An 8,744-nucleotide genomic window follows, 5' to 3' on the forward strand; every position below is an offset into this window, starting at 1 on the left:
TTCTCCAAATGCATGTACATGTAACTCTAAGGAACATCTTGATTTAAGGATTGAAGCGTAAATTTTCTATAAGATAGAGAAAACTGTGTTGTTGATTGTGTATATATTTCCTTTCAGTACATTGCATATCCACAACAAGCTCTAGATAGTGACACTTTCCCTCAACATAAAATGCTCGCCAGTCATGGTGGGCAATCTGTTTAGATAGAAGAAGGGACATATCTTATTCAAAACCCGGGCGGTGAATCCTTATAGTCACGCCATCGTTTCCGCCAGAAGAAGGTCGTAAACCTATACAAGGTAATGCATCAAGTGAGAATTTACCCCACCAGGTAAGCATGCCGCTCGTTCTCCTTTACCGACAGGTAAGCACGCCGCTCGTTCGCCTTTACCGGACAGGTACGCACGCTACTCGTTCGCCGTGGTCACTTGTATTCATATTTACCGATCATGCTAACTTAGTGGTTGCAGTGTTCGCTTCGTGACCGGTTTGTCGTTATTCGAGTTTCGCTCGAGCCATGGCCACGTCAAACATAAGACGTATATATAGGTAGTGATTACTCGTTTGCCAAAAGTTCGAGGTTAGAAATGTTAAGTATGAGAGGCGCGGGTTTTGCGGATAAGACGGTCCGTACAGCGGCAGACACAGACACGTTAAACAACTTTCACTGTATCGACCCTGAGCGTCAAATGTACAGCTGGTAACGTCTCAATATAAGTAAAAACAATTCTCAAAGGGACGCAAGACAAATAAAGCAAACATATTTATTTATTGAAAGGAATCATCGACAAATATTGTAAACTAATACGATTGGGGTTTGAACAAGAAGGTACAAATAAATTATCAATTATGAATTAAAATCATGACTAGAATTCGTAACCATTTTGAGCCTCATACCATAATTACGTCTTCAGCGATGAATGGAGTAAGTAAAAACCACCTAAATATTGACTTCAGGACAAACAATTATGTCAAAGATGAGCTTTTGGAATGTAAATATACAGCGTACGGTGTATATGGGAAGCGGAAAACACAAAAAATACCATATCAGAGAAAATAGACATTCAATACAATTTCAATTATCATAAAAACTTAATACAATGAAAATTACATTAAATGTTTAATCCACGGACCTTTATGCAAAACAAATATGCATTAAAGCAAAATTAACGATCTGGTCTGTAACGAACAGACGTAATTGCAAAGCGAACGGTTAGATGCATGTTGTAATACCAAGGGTCTTATTAAAAGTACAAACATTAAACAAACTATTGATTGGATATACACTTTAAACATTTTTGGTTCCTCACTTTTTACTTTAAGTTAAACATACCTAATAACAAATACATGTAATACTAATTAAATAGGAAACATTGCAATATCATTGCAGGATATTTTTGTTGTAACATATTTTGCATTATACTTGAGTTTTCAATCTTTCAAATAATTTTCATTTCTTTTTAAACTGGTCTGTACAGTTGTGTGTTTTTCATGCTATTTGTTTTTCTATTAGACCGAGGATAAAAATTTTCTTATCAGTTAAAATATTAAATGCAAAGGTTTCGCTAAACCAATTTTTTAAAACAATACTGACTTTTTCACAGTCATGCATAATGCGTTCTATTGATTCTCTTCTTCTAAACAAAAAATACAATGAATACCCAAACTTGACACATCTGTATACAGTAGTTTAGTCTACATCTGTTCGTTACTGACCTATAGCTTACCGCACGGGATTCTCAAATGTATGGAAAGTACAAGCAGAGAATGGTAGAAAACTCATTAAAGTTTATATACTGCATTTTTATCAAGAAAAAAAAACACCCCACAACATGGCCAATGCACCATGTACCGTCATAAACACACAACAAGGCGGGGAGATTATGTGAAAAGGTGCTATGCCTTAAAATTATTTAAAATAATAATTAAACAACAGCAAATAAAACGAAACAGATAGTTACAAATACTTTGATTGCCATTTTCATTTATCATGCATTATTTATTTTTTTTTTCAGTTGGTAAGGACATTCTAAAAATGGGGGAATCAAAAACATTTTAAATAAGAAATGAATAGATACGAAGATATAAAATAAATATATTGATCACTGTTCGTTATCTTCACCTTTCATGAATATAAAAGTATTCAGATATGTTGATCAAGAGCTGTTCTGATTTGTGTTTTATCATCAAAAGTTTAACCCGACCATCACACTTGTTAAATAAGCAGCTGTATTAAAAATAAAACTGTTAGCATATTCGAAATGTGTTTAAACAACATGACAAAGCCTGTAACAACATTGTTTTCGTTTGTAAGGCTCATTATTGAAACTGTATTTGAAACGAACTTGGCATTAATTCTACATTTGGAAATCGTATCAATACTCCAACTGCCCTTTCAAAACATGAACTTTTTCAAAATTATCCCTCAGTTGTCAACATATTTGATATCCCAGTAAAGGGGATGAATGAATATGAGTTACCGTACCTATATGAAAGGTGAAGATACTGAACAGTGATCAATCTCATAACTCCTATAAGCAATACAAAATAGATAGTTGGGCAAACTCGGACCCCTGGACACACCAGAGATGGGATCAGGTGCCTAGGAGGAGTAAGCATCCCCTGTCGACAGGTCAAACCTTCCGTGAGCCCTATATCCTGATCAGGTAAACAGAGTTATCCGTTGTCAAAATCAGTGTGCCAAGAACAGCCCAACAATCGGTATGAAACACGTCAGACAGCATTTGACCCAATGATAGGTTGTATTGGCAAAATAGATCGTTATAAAGACAATAAAATTTGGGAAATGCTAACTTTAAACGAGACTGTTGAAATCCCGGTACCATCAACTTGCTTGTCAGTAGCTTGCCTCGATTTAAAAACTGACCATACCAGAACAAGCTCTTGTGTATTGAATCAGTTGAGAGATATAAACACCATATGCAGGTGATTATGGAATATTGTCTCATAAATATGGGAAGCTGACGAAGGAGAAGCTGAAATAATTCCGTTTGTCATAAAGTTGCGTTGTTAGTTTGCCGTTAATATCTACTTTCAATATCTAAGTATGGAGCAGAAGTGAACGATTCTGTGGTGTCTTTCATTTCGAGTTCACAGGGATATATCGAATCGACATATGAATGAAAGTTATCATTGTTAATCGATAAAACGTCGCCGATACATGTATATCTAAATGTCGAATTGATAGCCACAGCAAGAGTTTTTCTTCTCATGTAGAAGTTGTTGAGTAAATTCTGCTTCATATGAATATAAAAACAAGTCAGCTAACAAAGGAGCTCAATCCATGCCCATGGGAATTCCAGCAGACAGTTGGAAGATCTGATCACCAACGACCACGAAGATATTGTCAATGAGGAACTCTAGCATATATTTTATTTTAACTTCAGAGTACTTATGCGTGGAATCAGAGTGATGTTTAACAAAATAATATTTTGAATGACTGATCACTAGATATGAATATTTCCGTTTTCCATTTTTGTTGAAGAAGCAACTGTCTATGATGTCAAAAACTCTCGTCTTTAATCTATAGTGAGGAATTGTCGTGTAAAGTGTTGAAAAGTCATACGTTTTGATGTTATTGATTTGAGAAAGGTTTTGCGATTTCAAGCTTACTAAAAGTTCTTTAGAATTGTTTTTATAATCCACGTTTTTTTTTATTTAATCCACTTCTGGTATATTTATAGTCGCACAGTAAGTTTGAAGTTTCTCCTTCACAGCTGTTAATATTTTCATGTGGAGCAGAGATAGGGGCTTGGTAGAACACTTACTGGATCCAGCAATGTATCTTTGTTTGGAAGGGTTTTATGTAGTTTATGATCCAGTATAGGTACGGTAAATTATATTCATTCAACCCATTGACTGGGATATTAAATGCGTCTAAAACTGAAGCATAGTTTTGAAGAATTTCATCTTTTGAATGGGCAGTTGGAGTATAAGTACGACTACCAACAGTGGAATTAATGCCAAGTTTGTTTAAAATACAGTAAATATATACTGAGTTCCTAGGCCTAAACCCTTATAAAGATACATTGCTGGATCCAGTAAATGTTCTACCATGTCTCTGTCTTTGCTCCTCTTAAAGGGACTGGTTTACGATTTTTGATAAAAATATTTTTCATTTTTTATGTTAAACATTGAAAATATAAATATAATTTAACTCATTTAATGTTGACAGCCAAAATTTTTACCTTCTGAATGCAACAATAAAAGCAATATTTTAGCCTTAAATATGTGTTATGTAAACAAAGACTGGAGTCTTTTTATGTATACAAACAAACAAGTGAAATATTGATTTATGCATATAAAGCATCTTAATTTTGCACAGTCACAAATTTTAACTTTTAGATAACACGTTTTACCCCAAAATGCTTGAAATGTGAAAGATATAATGAATTTAGATCGATATCCATTACTTTTGAAAATATCATAAACAATAACATACCGCAATCTTTGTCTACAAAACAATTAATAAACTTTTTACATTTTTAAAATTTTTACATTGAGCTTCTGTGATAATATGTAAAACTTATACGGTACCAATTTTGATGCACCAGGTGCGCATTTCGACAAATAATGTCTCTTCAGTGATGCTCAACCGAAATGTTTGAAATCCTAAATAACAATGAAGGTTTAGAGCTATTATAAGGAAAAACAGTGTGCCAAAAAAGTGGAGTCAAATTCGTCTAAGGATAAGAGCTATGCGTGAGGGAGATAATTCTTCATTTTGAAATGAATTTCTGAATTTTATAACAGCAATTAAATATACATCCGTATTTTCAAGCTAGTAACGAAGTACTTAGCTACTGGGCTGTAGAGACCCTTGGGGACTAACAGTCCACCAGCAGAGGCCTCGACCCATATATATATATAACCTTAATTTTTACGTGAAATCGTTTAAGCACAATAGACAGTAGATTTTGATCATTAAAAGTCAAAAAAAAAAAAAAATTTGAGGAAAATCGTGAATCAGTCCCTTTAAAAAAATATTAACAGCGGTACATGAGACATGACAAACGTATTGTGCCACAACAAATGCTAAAAGAGGTGTAAATCAAATTTGGAATCTAAAAAATGCTGAAGAACATTAAGTAAATTTCAATTCACAAAACCTTTCTCAAATCAACCAAATCAAAACGTAACTTTTTAAAACACTTTACACGACCATTCCTCATGGTAAATTAAAGACTAGATTTTTTGACATCATAGACAGTTACTTCATTAAGAAAATGGGAAAAGTTAATATTCACATCTAGTGATCAGTCAATTCAATAATTACTTTGTTAAACATCACTGATCATACTCAAAAGTACTCTGAAGTTGATATTAAAAAGATGCTGGAGTTGACAATATCGTCATATTTTTTATGGTCAGGTCTTCCAACACTCATGGAATCCCCAAGGACACAAATTATGTTCCTTTATCAGCTGACCTGTTTATATATTTTATGAGACAGAATGTATTCAAAGACTTCTACAAGAGAAGACAAACTCTCTTGTTATGGCTTTCAACTCGACATTTAGATATACTGACGACGTTTTATTTATTAACAATAATTATTTTCATTGATATGTCATTTCGATATATCCCCGTGAACTCGAAATAAAAGAACCAGTCTTCCATATCTGCTTTGTACTTAGATATTTTATTGAAAATATAATTAACGACAAACTAACAACTCAACTTTATGACAAACGTGACGATTTTTTTTCCTCCATCGTCAACTTCCCATATTTTTTTTTAGCAATACTCCATTATCACCTGCATATGGTGTTTATATCTCTCAACTGATACGATACGCAAAATTTGTCTTCGTATGATCAGTTTGTAAGTCAAGGCAGGCTACTGGCAAACAAGTTGATGTTACAGGGATTTTAACAGTCTCTTGTAAAAATCAGCATTTCCCAAATTCTGTGGTCGTTAAAACAATCTAGTTTGTCAATAAACTTGTCATTGGCTCAATCGCTGTCTGGTGTGTTTCATACTCCAATTGTTACATGTAGGCCGTTCTTTACACACTGATTTTAATTATGGATTACTCCGTTTACCTGATCAAGATAAAGGCCTCGCGGCGGGCGTGGCCGGTCGACAGGGGATGCTTACTCCTCCTAGGTACCTGATCTCACCTCTGATATACTAGTATCCAGGGTCCGTGTTTGTCTTTTAAAGTTGTGTTCCCTGTAGTATAATATGAGTATGACGTTTGATTAATGTACGTTATCGTATTCTTTTCACGACAATAGTGAAGTCTTGACTCCACCAACTAATTTCTGATTAGACGACACTCAGTCAAAACAATTCGCTGAAACATCTCGAGAGATAAAGCCGACTCCACACTTCAAGGAAGTTCACAATATACAATCAATCAATCTCATGGAACATTTTCTTGATCAGCCCTTTCATATACTGCTGTACTTTCCCTGTCGATAGCATTCATTGTGAGGTAAACTACTGTATGGGTATAAAGTGAAAATGTATTAATTATATAATTTTTCAAAATAATCTTTTTACCCTGTACATTTTGTGCACCATATTTAGGTCATGGTCAAACTAGTCTTATCCTTTTTTTTTTTATATCTTATCTGTTTGTTGTTGATCTACCTATAGGGATATTCACGCTTCCTCACTTTCATTTTGAGAGATTCCGGATCTAGATTTATTAAAGATGACTTTGCAAATAGTGATGTCGTACTGGGCATATGCAAGAACAAAATGACGGAGGTATTGAATCCTGTCTACTTTTCATTAGAAGAGTCTGAATGCAGAATGCGATGAAAATGAACTTCCAATTCTGTGATTGATTGAGAAACCATTTTGGCTATGTTTTAAAAAAAAATGACAAGTACTTTGTACCAAAAAAAAATATAATTAAATAAATATTTGCTCGAATTTTTATTCTGCGTATTGGTTTTGATTTTTCATGCAGTGTACTTAGAAAATCAATGAAAGTCATATATATGAGCAATGTGGTGTCAACGAGTCGTTCACCGGAATTCAATTGAACAGTTACTTGGAGAGGGCCTACATAGGTTATGCCTGTTGCAAAATCCTAGTGAGTTTCTCAATAAAATATGTTTAAATTAAGAACAGTTACGGAATGAATGCTGAGATAGTATATGACTGAAAAATGAAAGTTACACGAATATGGGTGAAAAATTACAGAAATATATCTGAAAGGTAATTTATATATTTAACTAGAGGAGAACAAACTGCTTAATATCACTGTAAACACGACTGAACAATTAGTGAAAGAGACAAAAATATAGACTCTGAGATATCCACACAATGGTCACTAAAAGCAAATGAATTGTTATATGTATATGGCTTAATGGTAACTGAAATCTGACTGAATGGTCACTGAAACTTGACTGAATGGTCACTGAAACTTGACTGAATGGTCACTGAAACTTGACTGGATGGTCACTGAAACTTGACTGAATGGTCACTGAAGCTTGACTGAATGGTCACTGAAACTTGACTGAATGGTCACTGAAACTTGACTGAATGGTCACTGAAACTTGACTGAATGGTCACTGAAACTTGACTGAATGGTCACTGAAATCTGACTGAATGGTTAATGAAACTTGACTGAATGGTTACTGAAACTTGACTGAATGGTTACTGAAACTTGACTGAATGGTCACTGAAACTTGACTGAATGGTCACTGAAATCTGACTGAATGGTCACTGAAATCTGACTGAATGGTTACTGAAACTTGACTGAATGGTCACTGAAACTTGACTGAATGGTCACTGAAACTTGACTGAATGGTCACTGAAACTTGACTGAATGGTTACTGAAACTTGACTGAATGGTCACTGAAACTTGACTGAATGGTCACTGAAACTTGACTGAATGGTCACTGAAATTGACTGAATGGTCACTGAAACTTGACTGAATGGTTAATGAAGTGTTCCTGCCATTAAATGAATTGAATGATAAAATGAAATGGTAATTAAAAGGTGATTGAATAAGTACTTTATCAGTAATGATGAAGTTATCATTCAGTCACCTCTCCTCTCGTGGGGATCCGGGTTAGAATAGGTCCTCAGTATCCCTTGCTTGTCGTAAGAGGTGACTAAATGGGATGAGACCGCAAAAACCGAGATCCCGTGTCACAGCAGGCGTGGCACGATAAAGATCCCTCCCTGCTCAAAGGCCGTAAGCGCTGAGCATAGCCAAACTTTTGCAGCCCTTCACCGACAATGGTGATGTCTCTAAATTGGTGAAAAATTCTCGAGAGGGACCTTAAACAATATACAATTAATCAATCAAGTCACTTTTCAGTTCACTGAAAGGCAAGAATTCATCCTGTGGACAGGTTTTGGAAACATAAAAATATTAGGTATTATTGTATATTACAAGGTTACGAAAGCCTATTAGTATCATGTAAAAAAAAATTAATTCACATTCCATTATCTCGTAATTACGAGAAAAGATCTCGTTATTACGAGATAATCATCTCGTAATTACGAGAAAAGATCTCGTTATTACGAGAAAAGATCTCGTTATTACGAGAAAAGATCTCGTAATTACGAGATAATCATCTCGTAATTACGAGAAAAGATCTCGTTATTAAGAGAAAAGATCTCGTTATTACGAGAAAAGATCTCGTAATTACGAGATAATCATCTCGTTATTACGAGAAAAGATCTCGTAATTATGAGATAATCATCTCGTAATTACGAGAAAAGATCTCGTAATTACGAGATAATGGAATTTATT

This window comes from Ostrea edulis, chromosome 5 (genome assembly GCF_947568905.1).
Source record: "Ostrea edulis chromosome 5, xbOstEdul1.1, whole genome shotgun sequence".
Lineage (NCBI taxonomy): Eukaryota > Metazoa > Mollusca > Bivalvia > Ostreida > Ostreidae > Ostrea > Ostrea edulis.